Source organism: Haliaeetus albicilla, chromosome 31 (genome assembly GCF_947461875.1).
Source record: "Haliaeetus albicilla chromosome 31, bHalAlb1.1, whole genome shotgun sequence".
Classification (NCBI taxonomy): domain Eukaryota; kingdom Metazoa; phylum Chordata; class Aves; order Accipitriformes; family Accipitridae; genus Haliaeetus; species Haliaeetus albicilla.
The window spans coordinates 1,148,737-1,174,813 of record NC_091513.1 but is presented as its reverse complement, the minus strand read 5'-3'; the positions used below and the strand labels follow the sequence as shown (position 1 = coordinate 1,174,813).

General features: G+C 48.9%; 1 protein-coding gene and 1 pseudogene across 1 annotated transcript in view; one reads left to right on the top strand and one right to left on the bottom strand.

The window, feature by feature from the left end:
* The window catches only part of LOC138683121 (olfactory receptor 14J1-like), a 35,435-nt gene that overhangs the window by 1,133 nt on the left and 8,225 nt on the right, over nt 1-26,077 (top strand). The window lies entirely within an intron of this gene.
* Nucleotides 12,885-13,840, bottom strand: LOC138683097 (olfactory receptor 14A16-like; annotated as a pseudogene).

Sequence of the window (26,077 nt, the reverse complement as noted above, 5' to 3'; positions counted from 1 at the left end):
GCCCGAGGTGGGCAGTGAATGGAGCCCCTCTAAGTGAGAGAGCACCCAAAGTGGAGTCACCGAAGGTAAAGTGCCAAATTGGTGTATCCACAGGGAAACAAGGACTCTGCAATCCCAGAGGAGGCAGCAGGGACCCCGCAGCATGGGTGAAGGAGCCTGGAGAGTGATCAGTGTCACCTCCATTCAGTGGAGGCCCACTCATCTCTAGTGTTGATGCAGAGGAAGGCTGTGGGTCACTCAGAATTGCTCTGTCAGGGCTTGCAGGCACTTGTACGTGTCTCGGACCACCCCGGCACTGCAAATGCAGCAGGCCACACAAAAGTGTGAGTAACTAACTGCCACCCTCCATCCCCACTCATTAGAGAAGGAGCTCAGACCAGGTACTCGCATGCAGGAGCTTCTTTTGTGCACATCTGCACTACAGCAAGAGGGTGGGTCTGTGGGGTGCATGGGGGAGCTGAATACCCATCCCCTCTGAGGGTTTCTAACCAGAGGCTGGATATCTGCGCTGGCTCGGCAGAGTCACTGCCCTACGGAAGGGGAAATGGACCTCTTGCTGTCACTGCCTAGGGACAGAAATGGGGGTTAACAGAGGGGGAAATCTCCATCTCTTTTAGACACCTGCTCTCTGAAATCATGCTCTTGGAATTAGCTGCCCTCCACTCTTTGGAGAGGGAATTCAAGGACACAGTCAGAAAATTGGTTTCAGAGCCATTTTTCATCTAGAATGCCTTGACCAGCCCTATGCAGTCATGGCACCCATGGTATCTAAGGGCAGGTCTGCAATCTGCTTGGTTTTTCTTGTTGCGGTCTCTGTCATACTTGCGATCCTACAGAAATGTTTGGATTCATCCCAGCTGTGCTAATGGTGAAACCTGCTGTGTGTGACCTAGAAGCATTCTGTAAATGCCTACAACATTATCACAGCTGGCTCCCCAATGCTATGTCTTTAAAAAGTGTCATCTCACCACCACAGAGACCTTCAGTGCAGGTCCTGCAGACCGGGCTATAATTCAAAAGATCATGAAAGGACATTGTCATTCAGCTGCACCCTAAAAGATCCTCTGGCTTTCATTTGGTTCCCTACTGACCTGGAGGATGAGCTCAGCACCCCAGTGTGATCTGTTGGGGACCCACATCTGGATGCAGGGCTCAGGTGTCAGTGCCTGGCGCAAAGAGAGTTGGAGAGTTGTCTCATGCTTACCTGCCTTGGGCTGCCACACGGGCTAATGGCCAACACTCATCCTTTCTGGAGGTGAATCAGGAGAGCTCAGGGGATCTGAAGGGTCAGCGTGTGCCCAGGAGTGAGTGGGGAGCTTCACAAATTGAGGGACCACCCAAGGCATGGCCATAAAAAGGGAAAACAGTAAATCCAAGTGTGAGAAGGTAATGGAGGGCTCTGCAATCCCAGGAGAGGCAGCAGGGACCCAGCAGGCACAGGGAGGGAGGCTGGAGAGTGATTCATGCACCCTCAGGAAAACAGCCGTGGCCTGGATCTAGTGTAGCACCCAAACACCTCTCGTGCTTCTAGATTAAATAACAAAGAGTAATCCATTTCTGTACGTGCAAGTTCAGGGCTGGCTGCTCTATGGCTGGAGCAGCAGGAGCTGCTGGAGGGGTCCCAGGATCCCCAGGACCAGGGTTTTTGCACTGTCCTGGTGAGCGGGGCTGGCAGTGGGAATGGGGGGAAGGCAAAGGCTGTCTTGGTGAGGACTTTCCTGGATACAAAAGAGTCACTGGACTCCACTTCCTCATGCCATTGCCGGCCTGCAGTTTGGGGCTGACAGGAAGGCTGACATGCCCTCTTTGATGCCTCTGCTGCCCATCTTCCTGGGACTGCTGTTCCCTTCAAAAGAGCTTGGGCTTTGGTGGGAGATCCCAGAGCTCTGAAGCTCCCTGTGGTGGGTACCAGGGAGAGCTGGGAATGGGGCTGAGCTTGTCTGGAAAATGGAGATGAGCATCGAGCTCTTCAGTATGACTGGGGAGTGTGGGCTAACAGCATTGTACTCATGGTGCAGCACTAGCACTTGCTGGAGAGAAACCAAGTGTGGAAGGTGCAGAAGAAAAGCTCGGTCTGATCCCTTGCTCCCTGGACACAAGGAGAAGCTGCTGTGGGACACTTGTCACAGGGTAGCCCCTCACATCACTCGCCTCCAGTGCTGGCTGCTCAGCCCAGCTGTGGGGTGGTACATGGCCAGCTCCATCCTCCCACACGTCTCCATGTCTTAACTAAGGAAAAAAAAAAGCCAGCCCAGCATGGCTTGTCTTCTGGACCAGACCGCAAGAGGTCCCAGAAGATGGCTGTGTCCTATGCCTGTGTGAAATGCAGCTGGGGTTAGCAGGGACTGGGTGCTCAGGTCCCACAGTTTCTGCTAGGAGGGCTTGGGAAACAGGGAAGCCTCAGGCAGAGGAAAAAGGTGCTGAATACCTCAGGTCTGTACATGCCCTTGGCTACAAGGTCCCCTGCCCCACTGAGCAGCAGGTACACATTTTCCTTAGCTCCTATCGTAGCTTTTGCTATGGATTTACTTAGAGAAGCTCTTCTGGTTACCCACCCCTTGCTGGTTCCAGCTCCAGCTGAGCTCTAACTAGAGTTGCCCTGACTCTACCCCTGCATGCACAGACACAGTCTCTGCATTCCCCCTGGGCAGCCTGACCCTCTTTCACTTGCCTGTGCACATTCTCCCAGCAGCCTGAGCTCAGGTGCTCCTGCCAGGGTAGAGGTGGAGGATCACCAGGAGCAGCTCCGGAGGGAGCTCCCCAGGGAAAAGCTGTGCCCAGCCCCGGGGAAACTCTGCCCTGAGCATGAGGAAGGCAGTGGCAGGAGGGCAGGGGTAGGCTGGAAGAAGAGCAAGAGGCTCTGCAAAAGCCCGAGGGAAAACATTGCCAAAGCCTGGGCTTGAGCCAGGGACCTTTAGGTCTTCACTCTAACACTCTCCCAGCTGAGCTTCTTCAGCTCTGCCCCAGGAGCCCTAGTCCCCATGCCAGACATGCAAGGGCAGAGAGAGATACAGAAGACATGTGTTCCTCAGGGAGGTTCCTGGGAAAAACTGTGCCCAGCCCCGGCAGGGGGAAGCTGGCTTCTTCCTGCCCAGGCCTGCTAGCCAGGCAGCACCAAGGGCCCATCTCCTGCCACCCCACCTCAGCCCGCTCCTGAAATGTTTCATCGCAGCCCCCGAGGCAGCTGGGGCTGTTTGGGGATCATGGGCAGTCTGTGGCAGAAGGACGGGACATGGGCACAGCATCAGCAGTGCTGACAATGGCGTGACAAAACCTGCCCTGGGCAGCACAGCTGAGGCGCTGGATGACTGACGCCTTCATGGCCAGCTGGGATCCAGGTTTGTGGTGAATGCCAGGTCAATGTCAGGAGTTCCAGGAGTCTTGCGGGCTTCCAGTTCAAACGGGATCTTAGCAAAAGCCGGACACAAGCAACTACAAAGGCTGAGGGTGGAAAAAGAAGTGTGGGGCTGATGAAAGAGCTCTCTTTGCTGTAGGAAAGCGAGGTCTCAGGGCATACAGAGTCTGTGTTGGTTCCATAGCTCTCTTGCTTTACTTTTGCAGGAGCAAGACTGTTTTGGTCAAAGGGAGGAGATGACAGGCAGGGTTGAAGAAGACTTGAATACCTCCAAGAATAGGGAGGACACAGCATCTCTTGGCAACTGACTTCATGGTGAAAACTTTTCTCCTTATTGCCTGGTGCCTTCTCTGCTCCAGGCTGAACAAGCTTTGCTCCCTCAGTCTTGCCTTAGATGGCAAGTGCTCCAGCCTGCCCCCAACCCAACAGTCTCATAGCCCTCTGCTGAGCTTGCTCCAGCTCATCAGTGTCTTTCCTGCACCAGGATGAGGGACGGGGCACAGGAGACCAAAGCTGATCACAGTGTTGTCCAGGTGGTCTAAGAAGCTCTGAGGAGAGAGGGATAAACACTTTCCCTCATCTTCTGGCTGTGTCCTCCTCATACAGCCCAGAATGCTGTTGGCTTTCTTGGCTGACAAGGCACCCTGCTGGTTCACGTGCAGTTTTCCATCTAGCAAGACCTCCAGGTCATTAATAAAACTATCAAGCAGAACAGCTCCCAGGACAGGACAGACCTTTGCAGTACTTCACTTGCTCCTGGCTCCAGGCAGAGTGTTACCTGTTCAGGAGGATGCCCTGTCCTCTCTCAGCAGCTGTGGATGAAGCCCCACAGATTTGTATGGGTCAAGTTCTCTCCTCGATCCTTGTGCACTGTTGGGATTTCCTCTCCTCCTTGTACAAATTTTGAAGAATGTAAATATATTTCATAAGAGGAGACAGTCAGACATGAAACTGAGAAGAAAACTACCTTGTCCAAAAAGCTGGAGCTTCCAGGAAGCTTCCAGTTTGAAGGAAATTTTTCAGGAATGGCCACCGGCTCAGTCATGAGGCACGGTTACTGTCTGCTGTACTGACCGAGCTTTGCTGGAGCTCCTTTCAGGTGTAGGGGGCTGGAGGCAAGGAGTTTTTTCCTTTTCCTGTCTCCTCCAGTAAGTTCACGGTGGTGCATGGAGGGATTGTTGTAAATATTTTGATAAAAGAAATTAAAATCTAATTACAAAGGAGTTTGGTTTGATTAAAAAGTAGAAATTATGAAGCATAGGTATGGGAGTGTTAAGTTTGAAATGTAGCCATAGGAACTTAGGAACTTAGAAAATGTATAATGTGTAACCATAAAAATTCAAGTACTGTCTAAAATCATTTAACCACAGAAGCTTTGTCAAAGATTGGTAGCCTTGTAGTGTTTGTTTTAGAAACTGAGGAAACCGTTATGGACACCAGTTTGCTGCTTGGAAACACCTGAGAGGTCAAGAAGCGGACGAGTGAGGAAGACTATGAAAGACCACCAGAGGACTCCTGAAGACCACCAGAGACCTTCACTGCGCCTGCGTAAAGGACATTTACATATGCTAATGATTTCCCGGAAACCTAATGAATATGCATAATCTTTCTTGGAAATCTAATGAATATGCATGAATAAGTTTTGATATAAGGTGTATTGTTTTGGTGTTCAGGTGTGCGTGGTTCGTGAGAGGACTCACCTGCGCACCCGGCCGTCAATAAAGAAGTGTCTGCTTATCTACACTAAATTGGTGTTGATAAGTTCTTTATTCCGAGTTTTTCGGCAAGAGTTTCTGGCGACCCAGGTGGGACCTCGCTGAGAGAGACCGGAGGAGTCGGGGACCTGATCGGTTCCTGCTGGCACCGAGGATTTCTCGGGGATACCCATCGACCCCCGATCCATAAGGCTCTTTGAGATGTCCCCTGGATTTTGGTAAGACACTTCTTTTTTTAAATATTAAGGATAGTGGGTTAGAGTTCCACTAAGTGGGGTTAGAGTCCCCCCCAGTGGGTTAGAGTCCCACCGGTAGTGGGTTAGAGTCCCACTAAGTGGGGTTAGAGTCCCCCCAGTGGGTTAGAGTCCCACCAGTATCGTCTTGCCTGTCAGATGCGGCGAAAGCTGCACAGGGTTGGACTAAAGGATCCTGAAGTGAAAGCCTAGGCGTCTGCCTGTAAGACATAAGCGAAAGCTATTGCTGGGTTGGACAATTTGGGAGTGGGTTAGAGTCCCACAACTTTTGAGGATTCTGGGTTAGAGTCCCAGCTTCAAAAGCAGAAGTGGGTTAGAGTCCCACAACTTTTGAGGATTCTGGGTTAGAGTCCCAGCTTCAAAAGCATTTTGGAAACTTTGGGTTTGAGTCCCGATTCCAAGGAATTTTGAGAGTGTATGTGTATCTTTGTGAGATATTTTGTGTGTATCACAAATCAGAATTAAGAGTGTGGTATAGTGTGTTATATGTGAGTGTGAGTTTTGTAAGCGTGAGACGTAGTGCCTCCAACTGAGGTTGGAAGTTTTAAAAGGGTGAATACATTTTGTGGGTTAATAATCTTGCCAGGGGATATTGGTTATGACTCTTGCCTAGGGAAGTCGGTTCTGTCCGTGCCCTAGACAAGCAGGTGGACTCCATTACCTGGCAACAACTGTTGTTTGTATTCACTTGATATCTGGCATTTAATATATGTATTTGGTATTTGATATTTGGTTTGGCATCTGACATTTGATAATTGATTATTGATTTTTGATACTCGATATATATTTAATAGATATTTGGTAGTGGGTATAAATATAATGGCATTGGCCAAACTATTTAAGAGTAAGAGTATGGGAAATATATCTACTGATGGAAAGATACTGAAAACATCTCCTTTGGGATGTTTGTTAGCACATTGGGGTGAATTGCACGATGATTTGCGGAAAAGTCAGATGATTGAGTACTGTAATCATTGGTGGCCTCTGTATATATTAGAGGATCAGGAAAAGTGGCCCGTGAATGGGACACTGAATTATAACACCATTCTGCAGTTAATGTTGTTTTGTAGAAGAGAAGGGAAGTGGAGTGAAATACCATATGTGGATTTATTTTTTATTTAAGACAGAGACGGGATTGGCAGAATGAATGTAAGCTGACTAGTAGGGACAATTTGGTAATGGCTATGACTTCTGATAAGAAAGAAAAGAAATGTGGTTTGGCATGTGATGTTGGAAAAGAGTGCTTAAAGAAAATAACTGTCCCCAAAGAGGACGAAGGGCCAGAGTTGGATATATCCCCTCCCAGGAGAGGACTAAATTGGGGTCGAGAGCATAGAGAACAGATGGAAGAACCAGAAAGTAGTGGAATAGAGGATGTGGGGGAAGGACCGTCTGAAGTTGTAATTCATACCCCCATTTCTCGAAGGACTCGACAGCAGGTACAAACAATAGCAACAATAGCTCCCCTGCGGCAGGGAGTCGGTAACAATGGGCCGGTGTATGCAAAAGTGCCCTTTTCCGTTATGGTTTTGATGGCTTGGAAGCAGGCAGCTGGAGTATATAGAGAAGATCCTGAGAGAGTAGGCAGAGTGGTAGATACTACAATTAGAACACAGAATCCAGACTGGAATGATTTACAGGTGATTTTGGATAATTTGTTAGATGATACAGAAAAGCAGACGGTACTAAAGACTGGCAAAGCACAGGCAGAAGTGGCTGTACTGAGTGGGACAACAGGTGGAACATTAGAGCAGAACTTTCCGTCTGGGGATCCGCAGTGGGATCCAAACAGCAGAGAACATAGAGAAAGGTTGACTCGGTATCAGAAATGGATTTTATATGGAGTTAAACATGCTATGCCTAAATCTTTGAATTGGTCTAAACTATATGAGGTGAGACAAGATAAGAATGAATCTCCCTCAGCGTTTCTGGAAAGACTGAAGGAGGTTGCCAGAAAATATACTGATTTAAGAGTAGATACAGAGGTGGCTCAGATACAGTTGGCTTTGATTTTTATGGGACAATTGGCACCGGACATAAGAAAGAAACTTCAGAAGCTGGAGGGAGAGGATTCAAGGAGTCTGAATAAAATGTTGGAGGCAGCATGGAAAGTATATAATAACAGGGAAAAAGAAGAGAGGAAAATCAGAGAAAATAGATTGTTGGCCATAGTAGCAGGAACAGCAGGCAGAGGACGAGGTGGAGGAAGAGGATGAGGTGTTTGTGGATGGGGAGGATCAATGAATTTTAGCAATCGGAATTTTAACACCCCCTTAGGAGTGAATCAGTGTGCTTTGTGTAGGGAGGAAGGACATTGGAAAAGAGACTGTCCTAAAAATGAGCAGTGTTCAGGAGGAAATATTCAGAAGGAGGTAGCCAGAATGATGGTTTTGGATGAATGAAGGGGACCGGAGGGGAAGCCAGCTGAGCCTCTGGTTATAATTAAGCTGGGAGAAAAAGAAGTTAAGTTTTTAGTGGATACAGGAGCAACATTTTTGGTATTAAATACTTGTAAAGGAAAAATTGGAACAAAACCAGCAAATATAATAGGAGCAACAGGGAAAGAGGAAAACCGACCATTCCTGCAACCTCTGGATTTGAAATTTGGAAACAAAATAATTACACATGAATTTTTGTATGTACCAGAATGTCCGATACCCTTGTTAGGAAGAGATTTGTTTTCTAAATTAAATGCACAAATTGTTTTTGAGGAAGGAGAACTTTTTTTGAAAATACCTGAGTCAAGAACAGGAGAAATCTTGATGATACAAGAAAAAGTGGAGGAGCAGGAAATTCCACCGGAGTGGATTTTGCAGTGATCCCTACAGTATGGGAAACAGATATTCCTGGTAAATCAAAATTAGCAGCGCCTGTAAAAATAGATTTAAAAGAAAATGTAGGAACAGTAAAAATTAAACAATACCCAATCAAACCAGAAGTTAGGCAGGAGCTGAAGAAATCGATTGACAAATTTTTAGAGTACAAAATTTTGGAGGAATGTGAATCTGAATATAATACTCCTATTTTACCAGCCAGAAAACCCTCGGGTGAATACAGGTTAGTGCAAGATTTGAGAGCAGTGAATCAAATAGCCAAGGACATATATCCTGTGGTAGCAAATCCTTATACGTTGTTAACAGCGTTAAAGGAGACTCATCAGTGGTTTACAGTGCTTGATTTGAAAGATGCTTTCTTTTGCATACCCTTGGAGAAGGAAAGCAGAAAGTTGTTTGCTTTAGAATGGGAAAATCCACAAACTGGGCGAAAGATGCAGTTGACATGGACAAGACTACCCCAAGGATTTAAAAATAGCCCGACAATTTTTGGAAACCAGCTGGCAAAAGAGCTTGAAATCTGGAAACAGGACAAACGGAGGCCTGAACATTTACTTCTACAATATGTGGATGACATACTGATTGCTACAGAAGAAAGATTTACCTGCATACAGGTAACCATTGACCTCTTGAATTTCCTAGGACTAAATGGGTACAAGGTATCCAGGAAGAAAGCCCAAATAGCATGTCAGACTGTGATATATCTGGGCTTTGAGATTTCAAAAGGGCAGCGACAATTGGGAAAAGATCGCAAAGAAACCATTTGTGGTATACCTGAGCCAAAAAATATCCATGAACTTAGAGCGTTCTTGGGAATGGCAGGGTGGGGTCGTCTTTGAATCATGAACTACGGATTAATAGCTAAACCGTTGTATGAGGCCCAAAAGAACTCTTCTTTTGTGTGGGGTCCAAAACAGCAAAGGGCCTTTACAGAGTTAAAACGCGCTTTAATGTCTGCACCTGCTTTAGGCCTTCCTGATTTAACTAAAGATTTTCAGCTGTTTGTTCATGAAAGACAACGCCTGGCACTTGGTGTGTTAACCCAGAAGATGGGAAGCTGGAAACGACCAGTCGGATACTTCTCCAAACAACTGGACACAGTGAGTAAAGGGTGGCCAAATTGCCTTCGAGCAGTGGCTGCAACAGTAATGATCATACAAGAAGCTTGGAAATTGACTTTGGGAAAAACAATAACAGTCTATGTCCCACACATGGTGAAAACTGTTTTAGAACAAAAGGGGGGACACTGGCTATCTCCGAGCAGAATGATGAAGTACCAGGTAATATTAACTCAACAAGATGATGTAATTTTAAAAACAACTAACCTGGTAAATCCAGCGGTGTTTTTAAGCTCCATACAGGAAGAAGGACAATTGGAACATGATTGCTTGGCTGCTGTTGAGTACGTTTATTCAGTATTCCAGTTGTGAAGATTTGAAGGATGTACCATTGGAGCGACCGGACTGGGAATTGTATACAGATGGTAGCAGCTTTGTGGAGCAAGGAGTCCGATACGCTGGATATGCGGTAACAACAGATACCACAGTTATAGAAGCAGGAGCATTGGCAAGTACCACTTCAGCTCAGAAGGCGGAACTTATCGCTTTGATTCAAGCTTTAGAACTAAGTGAAAAGAAGAAAGTAAACATCTGGACAGACTCAAAATATGCTTTTGGAGTGGTACATGTCCATGGAGCATTGTGGAAAGAGAGAGGATTATTGTCCTCTCAGGGATCAAATATTAAACACCAAGATGAAATTTTACAATTATTACAAGCAGTTCAAAAACCAGATCAGGTAGCAATCATGCACTGTAAAGCACACCAAATTGGAAACACAAAGGAAATTGTTGGAAATAATTTAGCCGACCGAACGGCAAGAAAGGTAGCAAAAGAACAAGCATTCCAAATGGCATTAATTCCTTCCAAAACAGTAACCCTTCCTAGGGAAAAACCAAAATATTCAGAAGAGGATAATAAGTTAGGTCAATTATTAAATGCTAAGAAAAACCGAGCCGGATGGTGGGTAACACCTAAAGGGCAAGTAGTAGTTCCACCCTTTTTGATGAGAGAAATAATTCAAACAAAGCATCAGGAATGCCACTGGGGAGCAGAAGCCTTAGTAACTTCTTTGCAAAAACAGGTGGTATCGCTCAAAATGTTAGGAATGGCTAAAATAATAACTGCAAAATGTGAAGTATGTTTGAAAAATAATCCAGTGATCAGGAAAAAGGTTCAAATGGGTCTAATAAAATCTAGTACAGAGCCTGGAGATTATTGGCAAGTAGATTTTTCAGAACTACCTAGGCAAAATGGGTATCAATACATCCTGGTGGGGGTTGATACTTTTACAGGATGGCCAGAAGCTTTTCCATGTCGTTCCACACAAGCAAAGGAAGTACTAAAATGGTTACTACAAGAAATAATTCCAAGGTTTGAAGTTCCTATAGGAATTTCTTCTGACAGAGGTCCACACTTTGTTACAGAAGTAGTCCAAAATGTTATGTAGATAATGTGAAAGTATTGAAATAATTTTCAACACTTTCAAAGGGGGGAAATGTTACTGATTTGTTATTGATTTGTTATTAGTTAGAATTAATCCTGTTCAATTTTAATAGGAATATAGAATTAGAAGAAATATTTTAGCAAAAATTATATATCTATTGTATTTTACACATTGAACCAACAGCTGCTGTGAAATCCTCTGTATAGCCCTGTAACAGGGCCGGAGGAATTGGTTAAAATCATCTAGCAGGAACATTCAGAACTTAAATAACAAGCTTAAGATTTAAGATAATTTGGATATAGTGTTTATTTGTAGGAGTATATTATAACCTAGAAGAATGCATAAGATGTCAGAATTTCAAATTAATGGGAACTGAGAAGAGTCAAATGAAGCAACTTGTAGTTATCTGCCAAGAAACAGTTAGTTACCTGCCAAGGGCCAAACTGCGCAGAATCACCTAAAGAAGGTCAAGAAGCGGACAAGTGAGGAAGACTATGAAAGACCACCAGAGGACTCTAGAAGACCACCAGAGATCTTCAATGTGCCTGCATAAAGGACATTTACATATGCTAATAACTTCCCAGAAATCTAATGAATATGCATAACATTTCCCAGAAATCTAATGAATATGTATGAATAAGTTCAATATAAGGTGTATGATTTTGGTGTTCAGGCGTGCGTGGTTCGTGAGAGGACTCACCCGTGCACCGGGTCGTTAATAAAGAAGTGTGTGCTTATCTACACTAAATTGGTGTTGATAAGTTCTTTATTCCGAGTTTTTTGGCAACACTGGCAGCTGCTTCATGGCCCCTGTCCTTTTCCTGGCCCAGCCCCACCGCCCATACACGGTCCCACAGCCCCACTGTGCAGGCACAGCACAGGAAAGGGGACAGGCAGGGGTGGAGAACGTTCCCCTCATTGTGGTCCCAATGGCAGCCTTCAGATCACAGTTCCCCTATGACCTTCCTACTTTTGCAGCTTCCCCAGCACCCGACCCCTGCCCTGCTGCAGCCTTGTCCCACGTGGGGCTTTGCAGACAGCTCTGCTCCAGGGTCTGCCAGGGTCTGGGGAAGGAGCAAGGCTGGGCAGGGCTGTCCGTTCCCTCAAACCAGCCCTTGGCCCAGCAGGAAGATGGAGATGGCCTTACAGCAAGACTTACCCATAAACCTAAGGTGACCAGCAAGTGCTGGAAATGGCCAATGAGAGACGCTGGGGGTGACGAAGACCCTGAGCCACCTTCCGTGTCTGTCCGTGGCACCAGGGGCACAAACTGTCCTCCTCCTCTCCTCTGCACCTGCATGTCTTCACTGTTTTCCACAAGCCCCGTCCCTGCACCACAAACCCCTGGTGTCAGTCCTTGCCCTGCATGGCCACACACTACAAGCTCTACACGGATGTTTTTCTCTCCTGGGCACTTTCCAGCCCACCACAGCTCCCCCTAAACTCTCCCCACTTCCCTTGGCCTCTCTCCACCCCTCTAAACTCTCCCCAGTGCAGCCCAGTCTGGCATGGCCCCACAGCAGTGCCCACCACAGGGTGCGGCAGAGCTCTGGGCACTCACCCCACAGCCCCAGACCCTCTGAAGGGCACAGCAGCTCCTCGGGGGTGGAGAGTGCTGATGCCCAGGGGTGGGGGGCATCTGTGGCACAAGCCATGAGGAGATCCCCTTGTATGATGGAAATGCTGCTATGGAGGCCAGCTCTGTCACACAAGTGCCCATTGCCTGTCCTTCCCTGCGGTCACAGGCCTGCCACACAGCAGGACTCTAACCAAGCTTGAAGAGCACTCGGTCCTTCCACCAACCCAAGGTTTCAGAAGGAAAGCATGGAAGTGGGAAGAGAGCAGCTCGGGAAAGACCAAGCGCTGGTGCTCCCTGGCACTGCTGCTGTGCCAGGACTCTTTTCTTCTTCCCCTCTGCACAGAGGCACTGCTGCCTGCAGCTGCAGAGAAGGTCTTGGTGGAAGAAACTTGGAAAACCAAGTCACTGCAGGGCCCTTTATTTTGTTTAAACACACAGAGGGCACAGCTCATTTGCACAGCCTCCAGGGCACAGAAAAGCCTGGACAGACTGTGAATTAGAAACCAGAGGAATAAAGACACTTCTTTGTGGAAAGCATTCAGATAAATAAAACAAAGTGAAAAAGAAGGAATAAAACCACACCCAAAATCACCACAAAAAGACCAGCAAAAGACAGGTTGGGTCTGTAACGAGATATAAGTACTATGCAGAAGACAAGAGGTAGTTTATTCCTTCTAAAAGGCATCCAGTCATTAGTTTTCTCAGGGCATCCTTGATCTCATGGTTTCTCATGCTGTAGATGAGGGGGTTCACGGCTGGAGGCACCACCGAGTACAGAACTGTCACCGGCAGGTCCAGGGATGGGGAGGAGATGGAGGGGGGCTTCAGGTAGGCAAAACTGCCAGTGCTTATAAACAAGGAGACCACAGCCAGGTGAGGGAGGCACATGGAAAAGACTTTGTGCCATCCCTGCTCAGAGGGGATCCTCAGCACGGCCCTGAAGATCTGCCCATAGGACAGCACAATGAAAACAAAACAGCCAAAGTCTAAACAGACACTAACCACAAGTACCCTAACTTCCCTGAGGTAGGCATCTGAGCAGGAGAGCTTGAGGATCTGGGGGATTTCACAGAAGAACTGGTCCACAGCATTGCCTTGGCAGAGGGGTAGTGAAAATGTATTGGCAGTGTGCAGCACAGCATAGAGGAACCCACTGCCCCAGGCAGCTGCTGCCATGTGGACACAAGCTCTGCTGCCCAGGAGGGTCCCATAGTGCAGGGGTTTACAGATGGCAACGTAGCGGTCATAGGCCATGACAGTGAGAAGAAAATACTCTGCTGAGATCAAAAAGGTAAACAGAAACACCTGGGCAGCACATCCTGGGTAGGAGATGGCCCTATTGTCCCACAACGAGTTAGCTATGGCTTTAGGGACAGTGGTGGAGATGGAGCCCAAATCGAGGAGGGCTAGGTTGAGGAGGAAGAAGTACATGGGTCTGTGGAGGTGGTGGTCACAGGCTATGGCAGTGATGATGAGGCCGTTAGCAGGAGGGCAGCCAGGTAGATGCCCAGGAAGAGCCAGAAGTGCAAGAGCTGCAGCTCCCGTGTGTTGGCAAATGCCAGGAGGAGGAACTGGGTGATGGAGCTGCCGTTGGACATTTTCTTCCTCTGGGAATGGGGTGCTGTCAAAGTAGAAAAAAGACAGTGAAGAGTCAGGGCATTGTTCTCTGAGCAATATCAAAGCCATTTCCCATAGACCCTCCCACTCTCACACACACAGACCCTTTTCCTTTTCTAGGAGACCTTCCTTCAGGTCTGTGGCTGGCGCCCTGCTTGGTGCTGGCTCAGAATGCAATGAAAAGCAGGGCCTTTGCCCATGGGCTCTTGAAAAGTCAGCCCTGCTCTGCAGCAGTGGGTTCATGGGATCGGTGCAGGCAGGGGCCAGTCTGGTGTTTGAATTGTCACCTGAAGCCGCTCCTAACGCAGAAGGGTTTGTCAGCATCTGCGCTGCCAGTGCTAAGGAACCAGGAGGGTAAAAATAGTTTAAGAGTTCTAGGGTTTTTTACAGCTGCCCACATCGCCCCTGGGGAGTTTTCCTAGATCTCTGGAAATTTCAGCATTTCTGCTGCCCTCCGGCAGAACAGTATGAGCCAGGCAAGTCAAGAGGATTGCCTGTGGCTTAGTGCAGAGAGAGGGGGAGCTGCTCTGTCCTTCTGTCTAGTTCCCACTTGCACTGTGCTTGCACCTTTCTGAGATGGAGGGTGATCACGCTTTCATGTTTTACCCTGAAAAGCCACCAGGCACTGCTGAGAGCAGAGACATCCACTGCAGACCACCAAATATCTCACCCTTTCTCAAAGTCTCATCACCCTGCTTCTAGCCAAGACAAACCAAGCTCATTTCACCAACCTAAGAGCATTTCCTCAGTCCTAGCATCTCTGTGCTTCTCCATGGGGCTTTTGGATCACAGAAAGCTGCTATGAGACAGGTTTGCATCCTTCAGGGCAGCTAACAGCTTGGAAGGACACTCGGAGGTGATAGCCAAGTGACCTGATATGATGGCATCTCTGTAAGGGAGAATCAGCTCATTTTCCCAGCCCCACAGACAGCATTGAGCATAAACCCTCAGATTATAGGAAAGCTGGGACACTTTTTTCCATGGACACAGCTATATGGCAGGTCCAACAAGATCACTGTGTGTGTAACTCTGCAGCTGAAACTCCCATCCCCAGACAAACAGACAGCAGGAAAAGATAACAGTAACACAGACAAGTGGAGAACCAAGGAAAAGAGCAGAGATCGACTGGCTCAGAGAGGCAAGAGGAGAGGCAGCTGCAGTCTCAGGAAAGTGTTACCCTTACCCAGCTGTGCATGCCACCTCCCAGACACCAGCACAGCCAGGCAGTTGTTCTCAGTCCCTGTGCTCTACTTCAGGAGGCTCCTCTCAGACTTACTGATCACCCCAAGCTACAGCTCAGGAGTCTCAGGGACTTGCTGAAAGCATGACAGCTCCTTTTCCATTTCTCCCAAAAATTTCCCCGGAGTAGGAAACTGAAAACAAAGACTCAGGGAAGATCCTTAAGATATAGTAGTCCATGCTTCAACATTCCCCTTGAAAAGTGTCCATGGAAATATCCTGAGAGTGATCTGGAGCCGTGAGCAGCCCTGATCCACACAGCACCCTCTTGTCAGCAGACGGACCCTGCCCTGCTGCAAGTTGTTTCTTCCACCCACAGCTTCTCCCATATCTGCTGTTACTGTTCCCTTGCAGGCTGAGTACTTACCCTGACCGGTGGCAGAGTCCCTGCCCCAGCACACAGCCCCCCACGGTGCAGGGACCCTGCTCAGAAGGACAGCCCTGGGCACCCCTGGCTGCACACCCACCTTCACACTCTGCAGCCATCCCCAGGTGAAGGCAGCTGACATGCCCTGTCCCTCTGAAGGTGCAGCAGGGAAGCTGTGCTCCAAAGCACGGCCTTTTTCTCTGCACTGCAGAAACTGTGAGAGTCCTCCTGAAAGATCCCATAGGCTCTGGGATGTGCCGGCTTTAGGAGGTCATTCCAGGAACCACAGCTGCATTGCCCTGCAGCCAGAGACTTACCCTGTTAAGGGCTGTCAAGATTTTTCTCCAGGACAGCTCTCCTCTCTCCTCCCACCCCAGACTGCCTTCAACCTCCCTCCCACTTCCCTCCTCTCCCCTCGGTGACTGCAGGCAGTGCCCTCAGCCCTGCTGCGCTTTGCAGAGGAGCTGCTCCTGGGCAGAGCTGTCTCTCTGCAGTGCTGCCTGTTTGCCATGAGCTCCCTCCAGCCCAGGAGCCCAGCCCAGCTCAGCAGCAGAGGACCAGCCCAAGGCAGCCCTTTCTCTGCCCCCTCTGGGCTCCCTCCAGGTGTCCCTGGGGCTCCAGGGGAACCTGCTGGGAAACAGGCTGAAGCAATCACTGATGATCCTTCCCTCAGCTACAGAGAGATGCTTCTTTCAGCACTGACATTTCTCCCATCTGAAAGAGTGAGGTCTAAGAATCACCTTTTCATTGTTAGGGAGGGAGGTCTACCCTGCCGGCGCCAGTTGGGAGGCCATGTCTACCCCACCCGCATGGTTAGGGAGGCCAGGTCTACCTTGTCCTTGCCGGTACGGAGGCCAGGTCTACTCTGCCCGCGCGGTTAGGGAAGCCTGGTCTACCCTGCCCCCGATGTTAGGGAGGCCTAGTCTACCCCACCCGCGTGGGTAGGGAGACAGGTCTCCATTCATGTCCTTCTGCTCTCAACCCCTGACAATTCTTTCTCCCTTGTCCTCCACACACCTAATGATGCTATGAAGAAAACACATGCCACTCATGTCCACTGCCTGGCTGGATTGCAGGCTTACCTCACCCAGGGACTTTCTCAGGGGTACCTTGTGTTCCTGGAGATTGGCACAAGGTCCTGCAGAGTCACCTCAGGCAGCAAACTCCTCTCTTGCAAGCCTGGCATGGCCCTGGCCTGTTTTTCTCAGGTGTTGGGAACTGCAGGGCTTGTTGTCTTTCTGAGCATCTCATTTCATCATTACCCTGACACCTGTCATCCTTCCCAGCAAGTTTTTTGCTCTGAAGAAAGGCCTTCGCATACGTGGGGCTCCAGGGTGCTTAGTTCCAGTTTTCCGCATGTGAGAAGTCTTTGGTGAGTGGCTGCAAACCAAATGTGCATGCATGCCCTCACAGCCTGAGACACAGGCAGGAGGATCTGGAGCCCCTGATTCCATCACAGAGCTTCTGAGGGAACCGCTGTGGTGACATGGTGGGTCAGGTTGCACAATTTTGGGTGCTGTGATGGATAGAGACAGGTCCTTTAGGAGACACTGGGGGATGGTTGGGAAAGGTGGGAGAATGAGGCTGGGGCATGGCCTCTGTAAAGGATGGGGCAACTCGAACACATATGGTGGGGTAGACAACAGGTTGTGCAATCATTACTGGGTTAGGAACAGATGACGCACCACTGATGGTGACATGAAGGTAGGAGTTAGAACCACTCAGTCAGGGTGAGGACGTGGACAAAGTCTTCTGTAGGTAACCTGAGGAAGTCTCCAGATCAGCAAACCTTGCCCTCACTGGATGGGCAAAGTGACTGGGTGCAATCAGCCCCATTGGGTCCTGGAGAGTCTCAGGGTCGACTTCTTATCACAGCAGCCAGGTGGGCCAGGAGGCTGAGTCAGGGCTGGTCAGGGACATTAACGTGTCAGCCTTGGCTGCAGTGACCGTGAAGTTGTTGCGTCATGGTTCTGAAGGGAACTGAAGCCAGAGAGTAGCAGAGCTCAGGTTTGGGATCCCAGAGAAGCAGACCTTGGCCTGCTCAGGGCTCTGGTGGGAATACAGGGATTGTATTAGGAGACTGAAAACTCCCCCAAAGTTCAAGCTAGCAAGGGATGTCAAGGGCAACAAGATGAGCCACTACTGCTTCCTTAAGAGTTGAAAACCAAAGAAAAGTAAAGTGGGCCACTACTGGATTTAGAAAGAGTAAATGCAGGTAGGTCTGACGTACACTATGACTTCTTTTCTGCTGTCTTCCCCTGCAAGGTCTCCCACGTCTCTGTTGCCCTCAGGCAGGACTCAGACAGGAGGAGAACAGCCAGCAGTGGATGAGGACCAAGTCAGGGGCTACTTGACCAGACTCACCTCTTTAGATGGCCAGCATCCAAGGGTGCTGAGAGCGCCAGCCAACACCATTGTAAAGACATTCTGCATCATCTTGGAATGGTGATGGAGACTGGAGGAGGTCCCAGACGACTTGCAAAGAACAAGAGAGGCATGCATCTTCCAACAAGTCCCAAAGGATGAGCTGGGGAACTAAAGGCTGTTTCACCTCACTTTGGTGAGCGTGTGTCACAGCCCTTGCCCTTCTGAATCCCATTTCTGGGAACCTGAAAGGGAGAGTGACTTGAATTAGCAAGGGTAGGTCATGCCTGGCCATCCTAGCATCTTTCTGTGATGAACAGGACTGCTTTTCTAGATGAGAGGAGAGCAGTGTCTATCATTTCCCTGGATTTCAGCAAGGCTTCAACACCATACCCCCTTTATATGCTTGTGCATTGTATCCAATTAAAGGCATTACAGTCTGGATGGCTGGTTGGATGGTGGGGTTTGGAGGGTTGAGGTGAACGAGTGCTTCTCTGCCTGCAGACCAGTGACACCTGGAGAACTGTAAGTGTTTGTCGTGGGATCTGTCCTGGTTCATGTCTATACCAATGCCCTGGAGGAACTGATGGAGAGCACTCCTGTCAGGTTTGCAGATGCCACTACAGAATGGAAGAGCCAGTCAAGTTGCTGGAGGGCACTACTGCAATCCAGAAGGATCTAGAGAGGCTGGAGTGTTGTGGTTAATCATAGTAGGCAGCTCAGCCCCACAGAGCCACTTGCTTACTTGATGGCAGTGGGATGGGGGAGAGAATCAGAAGGGTGTAAAAGTGAAGAAAACTCGTGGGCTGACATAAGGACAGTTTAATAGGTAAAGCAAAGCTGTGCATGAGCGCCAAGCAAAATAAGGAATTCATTCACTCCTTCCCATTGGCAGGCAGATGTTTAGCCATCTTGAGGAAAGCAGGGCTCCATCAGGCGTAACGGTTACTTAGGAAGGCAAACACCATGTATTGGGTCTGGCTGAGATGGAGTTAATACTCCCCATGGCAGCCCTCATAGCACTGTGCTCTGCATCAGTAGCTAGAAAGGTGTTGATAGCACACCAGTGTTTTGGCTACAGCTGAGCAATGCTGGCACAGCATCAAGGCTGTCTCTCCAACATTTTTGCCCCCCCCCCAATGGCAGGCTGGGGCAGGGCAAGATCTTGGGAGGGGACATAACCAGGACAGCTGACCTAAACCAACCAAACAGATATTCCATACCATATGACGTCAGCTCAGATATAAAAGCTAAGTAAAGGGAGACGGAAGAGGGGGGGCATTTTGTCTTCCGGAGCAACCACTACGCGTACTGAAGCCCTGCTTCCCGAGAAGTGGCTAGACATCGCCTGCTGATGGGAAGTAGAGAATAACATCATTTGTTTTTTTTCTTTGCTTTCGCGCGCGCAACCTTTGCTATCACTTTATTAAACTGTCCTTATCTTGACCCACGAGCCTTTTGTTATATTTTCTCCCCCCCGTCCAGCTGAGGAGGGGGAGTGATAGAGCGGCTTTGGTGGGCACCTGGCATCCAACCAGGGTCAACCCACCACAGTCCTTTTTGGCGCCCAACGTGGGGCACGACAACGGCAGTTTTGCATTAAGTGTTCTATAGCTAGTTATTAAGTGGCAAGCTCCTGTGCAGGTCACGGAGCTTGTTAGCTGCTTGCTTATCTCTAGCTTGCTGAGTTTGGGAACATGTTAATGCAAATAATGGCTGCGTGCTTTGTCCTGGCACTGATGGCTTTGTTTTGCTGTGGTAGCTATCTTGTGGGGAGAATGAAGGAACGCGGGAACGTGCTAATACAAATAATGTCTATGTGCTTTGTCCTGGCACTGATGGCTTTCCTGTGTTGTGGGAGCTATCTTGTGGAGGAGATGAGGGAACACATCTCCCTCTCCCTACCAGGCATTGATGTGAATGGTTTTATTATGCAGGCTCCCGAGGTCCTTGTTCACCCTTATGTAAGCTGTTTAATACTAATAATTAATACTGGTGGCATATTATGGGTATTGTGGAATCTGGTCTCGTCCTGGTATAAGAGAAGGCAAGTTTTAGGTGAGGCAATACTTAAATGTGCCCTCAAGCGACCAGTGCCTGGGTGGCAGGGTATATGGAAGGATTTGGGCAGATTCCTAGGACGGTTATCACCTCCCATAATCTGGGATTTTACATCTGAACAGGCAAGTAACCCTGGCAAACTGACGCGCCACCTGATAGAAGGGTGCCTTGCCTATCCCAATGAAAACCAGCAGCTTCTCGCACTGTACTGGGGCCTGGCCTATGCCTACCGAGCCATAGTTCAACACTGTCAGAGGACCATGGTTGAGGCAGGGACCCAGACTGCATCTGAGGACACCATGCTCGAGATAGGGACCCAAACAACAACAACTACAGTAATTGCCCCAGTAGTGAAAAGGAAGCAGTGGACAAGGAGATCAACGGGTCCATACCATCGATTAGTGAGAGAAGAAGAAGAAGAAGAGGAAAGGCTTGATCTAGAAGCTGGTCCTTCGGTAAGGAAATTGGAGGAAGGAGTGAGGGAACTTAAACAGGAAGCGGAAACTACCCGGTCCCTGACGTCCTCAGAACTTCGGGACTTGCGGAAAGATTACAGCCGCCAGCCAGGTGAGCGGATTGCTGCCTGGCTGCTCCGATGCTGGGATAATGGGGCTGATAGTCAGCAACTGGAAGGCAAGGAAGCCCAACAGCTGGGATCCCTCGCTAGAAACCGGGGAATTGAAAGAGGAATTGGAAAAGAGGCAGCAGTTTGCAGTCTCTGGAGCCGGCTTCTCTCAAGTGTGAGGGCAAGATATCCATTCAAGGAAGATCTTGTGAATTCCTCAGAAAAGTGGACTACCGCAGATGAAGGCATCCAGTACCTGAGAGAGTTAGCGGTGGTGGAAGTCATCTACAGTGATCTAGATGATGAGGAAGTCTCCAAAGATGCAGAGGATGTCCTGTGCACACGGGCCATGTGGCGAAAGGTGATTCAAGGTGCCCCAGCATCGTATTCTAACAGCTTGGCAGCAATGTATTGTCCAGATATGGAAACACCAACTGTGGAGAAAGTGTCGTCTTGGCTCCAAAACTTTGAGGAAAATCTCTGTGTTTCCTCATCCCTACAGGACAGTGCCTTGGCTGTTAGGGATGCTCCAAGAAATCAGTCCTCTCCTGCCCCAGTCAGAGGGAAAGGGAGCCTAAGGCGTATGCCACGTGGTACACTCTGGTTCTTCCTGCGTGACCAAGGGGAGGACATGAGGAAGTGGGATGGTGAACCCACCTTTAAGCTGGAAGCCCGTGTGCGTGAACTGAGAGGGAAGACAGCTGTTAAGAAGGGGTCACCCAAGAAGAAGGCTGTCAGCGTAGTTGCTGTAGAGGCCCAAGAAAGCACTCAGCGATCCTCCAGGCATAGAAGAACTGAAACTACCTCCCTTGATTCTGGTGAGGGGACTTCTGGTCTGGTACCGCAAGGATCGGACAGTGAATATTCTGATGAGGAACAGCAATAGAGGGTCCCTGCCTTCGGCCAGGAGGAGGAAAGGGATGACCGGATATACTGGACTGTGTGGATTCGATGGCCTGGCACATCAGACCCACAGAAGTATAAGGCTTTGGTAGACACTGGTGCACAGTGTACACTGATGCCATCAGGATACAGGGGCACGGAACCCATCTGGATCTCTGGAGTGACAGGGGGATGCCAAGAATTGACTATACTGGAGGCTGAAGTGAGCTTGACAGGGGACAAGTGGGAAAAGCACCCCATTGTGACCGGCCCAGAGGCCCCTTGTATCCTTGGCATTGACTACCTCAAGAGAGGGTACTTCAAGGACCCAAAGGGGTACCGATGGGCTTTTGGTGTAGCCACTGTAAATGCAGAGAAGATCAAACAGCTATCTACTCTGCCTGGCCTCTCGGAAGATCCCTTCATTGTGGGATTGTTGCAAGTTGAAGAACAACAGGTGCCAATCGCTATCAGGACGGTGCACCGTCGGCAATATCGGACAAACCGAGACTCCCTGGCTCCCATCCATGAGCTGATTCATCACCTAGAGAGCCAAGGAGTCATCAGCAAGACTCATTCACCTTTTAATAGTCCTATATGGCCAGTGCAAAAGTCTGATGGAGGGTGGAGGTTAACAGTAGATTATCGCGGCCTGAATGAAGTGACACCGCCACTGAGTGCTGCTGTACCAGACATGTTAGAGCTCCAATATGAACTGGCATCAAAGGCAGCCACGTGGTATGCTACAATTGATATTGCCAATGCATTTTTCTCCATTCCTTTGGCAGCAGAGTGCAGGCCACAGTTTGCTTTCACATGGAGAGGCGTCCAATACACCTGGAATCGACTGCCCCAGGGGTGGAAGCACAGTCCTACCATTTGTCATGGATTAATCCAAACAGCACTGGAACAAGGCGAAGCCCCTGAACATTTACAATACATAGATGACATCATCGTGTGGGGCAATGAGGCAGAAGAAGTGTTTGAGAAGGGGAAAAGAATAATTCAGATTCTTCTGAAAGCTGGTTTCGCCATAAAGAAAAGCAAGGTCAAGGGACCTGCACAGGAGATTCAGTTCTTGGGAATAAAATGGCAGGATGGACGCCGTCATGTCCCTATGGATGTGGTTAACAAGATAACATCTATGTCTCCACCAGCTAACAAGAAAGAAACACAAGCTTTCCTAGGCCTTGTGGGGTTCTGGAGAATGCATATTCCAGGTTACAGTCAGTTTGTGAGCCCTCTCTATCGAGTAACGCGGAAAAAGAACTATTTTGAATGGGGCCCTGAACAACAACAAGCCTTTGAGCATATCAGACAAGAAATAGCTCGTGCAGTAGCTCTTGGGCCTGTCCGGACAGGACCAGATGTGCAAAATATACTCTACACTGCAGCTGGGGATCATGGTCTCACCTGGAGCCTGTGGCAGAAAACACCAGGAGAAACCCGAGGTCGACCATTAGGGTTTTGGAGCCGGGGGTACCGAGGATCAGAAGCCCACTACACCCCGACTGAAAAAGAGATACTAGCAGCATATGAGGGGGTTCGAGCCGCTTCAGAAGTTGTTGGTACAGAAGCATATCTCCTCTTGGCACCACGATTGCCCGTGCTACACTGGATGTTCAAAGGAAACATCCCCTCTACACATCATGCAACCAGCGCTACATGGAGTAAGTGGATAGCATTGATCACGCAACGGGCTCGACTGGGGAAATCTAACCGCCCAGGAATTCTGGAAGAGATCATGGACTGGCCAGAAGGCAGAGATTTTGGAGCATCACCTGAGGAGGTGGCTCGTGCCCAAGAGGCACCACCATATAATGAGTTACCAGAAGACGAAAGGTGTTATGCTTTGTTTACTGATGGATCCTGTCGTGTGGTAGGGAACCATCGGAAGTGGAAAGCTGCTGTGTGGAGTCCCACACGCCAAGTCGTTGAGGCCACTGAAGGAGAAGGCGAGTCAAGTCAGTTTGCAGAAGTGAAAGCCATCCAACTAGCCCTAAACATTGCTGAACGAGAAAAATGGCCGGTACTCTACCTCTATACTGACTCCTGGATGGTGGCTAATGCCCTGTGGGGGTGGCTACAGCAGTGGAAGAAGACCAATTGGCAACGCAGGGGTAAACCCATCTGGGCAGCAGCATTGTGGCAGGACATTGCTGCCCGTGTAGAACACATAACTCTAAGGGTACGTCATGTAGATTCTCACGTGCCCAAAAGCCGTGCCACTGAAGAACATCGAAATAATGAACAGGTAGACAAGGCTGCCAAAATAGAAATAGCTCAGGTGGACCTGGACTGGGAGCGTAAAGGTGAGCTATTTGTAGCTCGATGGGCCCATGAGACATCGGGACATCTAGGGAGAGATGCAACATATAGGTGGGCTCGTGATCGAGGGGTGGACCTGACCATGGAGGCCATTACGCAGGTCACTCATGAATGTGAAACATGTGCTGCAATCAAACGAGCTACCAGAGTAAAGTCTCCCTGGAACAGAGGGCGGTGGCTGGGTTTTCGATATGGCGAGGCCTGGCAAATTGACTACATTGGACCACTGCCGCGAACACGCCAAGGCAAGCGCTACATACTCACCATGGTGGAAGCAACTACTGGTTGGCTAGAAACATATCCTGTAAACCATGCCACCGCCCGAAACACCATCTTAGGCCTCGAAAGGCAAATTTTATGGCGACACGGTACCCCAGAAAGAATTGAATCAGACAATGGGACTCATTTCCGAAATAACCTCATAAGCTCCTGGGCAAAGAAACATGGCATTGAGTGGGTGTACCACATACCCTATCACCCGCAAGCATCTGGGAAAATTGAGAGATATAATGGACTGTTGAAGACTATGCTGAGAGCGCTAGGCAATGGGACATGGAAGCATTGGGATACAAATTTAGCAGAAGCCACTTGGCTAGTTAACACCAGAGGATCTGCTAACCGTCCTGGTCCTGCCCAAACAAAACCCCTACATACTGTGGGAGGAGATAAGGTCCCCGTAGTGCACATGGGGAAGTGGCTGGGGAAGGCAGTGTGGATTGCACCTCCCATGGGAAAAGGCAAACCCATTCGTGGGATTGTCTTTGCTCAGGGACCTGGGTGTACTTGGTGGGTAATGCGGAAGGATGGGGAGACCCAGTGTGTGCCTCAAGGACATTTAACCTTGGGGGAAAAATAATCTGTGATGTGAGTTGTATGTTGTAGGAAGTAATGTAGCAGGAATGACCTGAACTGCAGAAGAGTGAACTTCGCAAGGAACCAGACAAGTGCATCAGTGACCCAAACCAAGCTGGTGTTGGGGCCCAACGATCGAACATACTGCTTCTCCTGTCCTGACCACTCATCTTGATGGATGGGGCTCAAGTCATAACCTGTATGTGAACATCAGGAAGAGTGGAAGAAGCCCATGGAATATCTATCTCTTAAAGGACAGGGGATAGTAATTAATAAGAATGTATAAATCCGTACGTTGGGTATAAAAGTGGTTTAAGTATGTAGTCTCAGTTGTAAGTGTTGGTGAGAAAGGATTTCAGTAATGAGAATTAAATACAATAGTATGGTTAGAAGATATCTGTATTAAGTTATGTGGAACCTGAGCAGGATGCAAATGGTATGGAATAAGGGGTGGAGATTGTATTGGGTCTGGCTGAGATGGAGTTAATACTCCCCATGGCAGCCCTCATAGCACTGTGCTCTGCATCAGTAGCTAGAAAGGTGTTGATAGCACACCAGTGTTTTGGCTACAGCTGAGCAATGCTGGCACAGCATCAAGGCTGTCTCTCCAACATTTTTGCCCCCCCCCCAATGGCAGGCTGGGGCAGGGCAAGATCTTGGGAGGGGACATAACCAGGACAGCTGACCTAAACCAACCAAACAGATATTCCATACCATATGACGTCAGCTCAGATATAAAAGCTAAGTAAAGGGAGACGGAAGAGGGGGGGCATTTTGTCTTCCGGAGCAACCACTACGCGTACTGAAGCCCTGCTTCCCGAGAAGTGGCTAGACATCGCCTGCTGATGGGAAGTAGAGAATAACATCATTTGTTTTTTTTCTTTGCTTTCGCGCGCGCAACCTTTGCTATCACTTTATTAAACTGTCCTTATCTTGACCCACGAGCCTTTTGTTATATTTTCTCCCCCCCGTCCAGCTGAGGAGGGGGAGTGATAGAGCGGCTTTGGTGGGCACCTGGCATCCAACCAGGGTCAACCCACCACACACCATAACTCTTAATGTCCCCCCTTCCTCTTTCTTTCTCCAGTTTTTATTGCTAAGCGTGACATCTAACGGACTGGAATATCCCTTTGGTTAGCTGGGGTCAGCTGTCCCAGCTGTGTCCCCTGCCAAATTCTTGTGCACCCCCAGCCACCTCGCTGGTGGGTTGGTGTGAGAAGCAGAAAAGGCCTCGATGGTGTGCAAGCACTGCTCAGCAGTAACTAACTCATCCCTGTGTTATCAGCACTGTTTTGGTCACAAATCCAAAACACACAGCCCCATATGAGCTGCTATGAAGAAAATTAGCTCCATCCCAGCCAAAAACCAGGACAAGATCCCCCTCTTACTCCATTCTGCTTACTGCATGCTCAGGTCTCACACTACCCAATACAGCCTCAGTAACCATCACCCCCTTCCCAACCTCTCATTTAAACACAGATATCATTCCCTTACTCTATGGACCACCCCTGCAAAATGGGCACAAAGTGTCCTTTGAGTTCATTCAGTCCATGGCTTGAG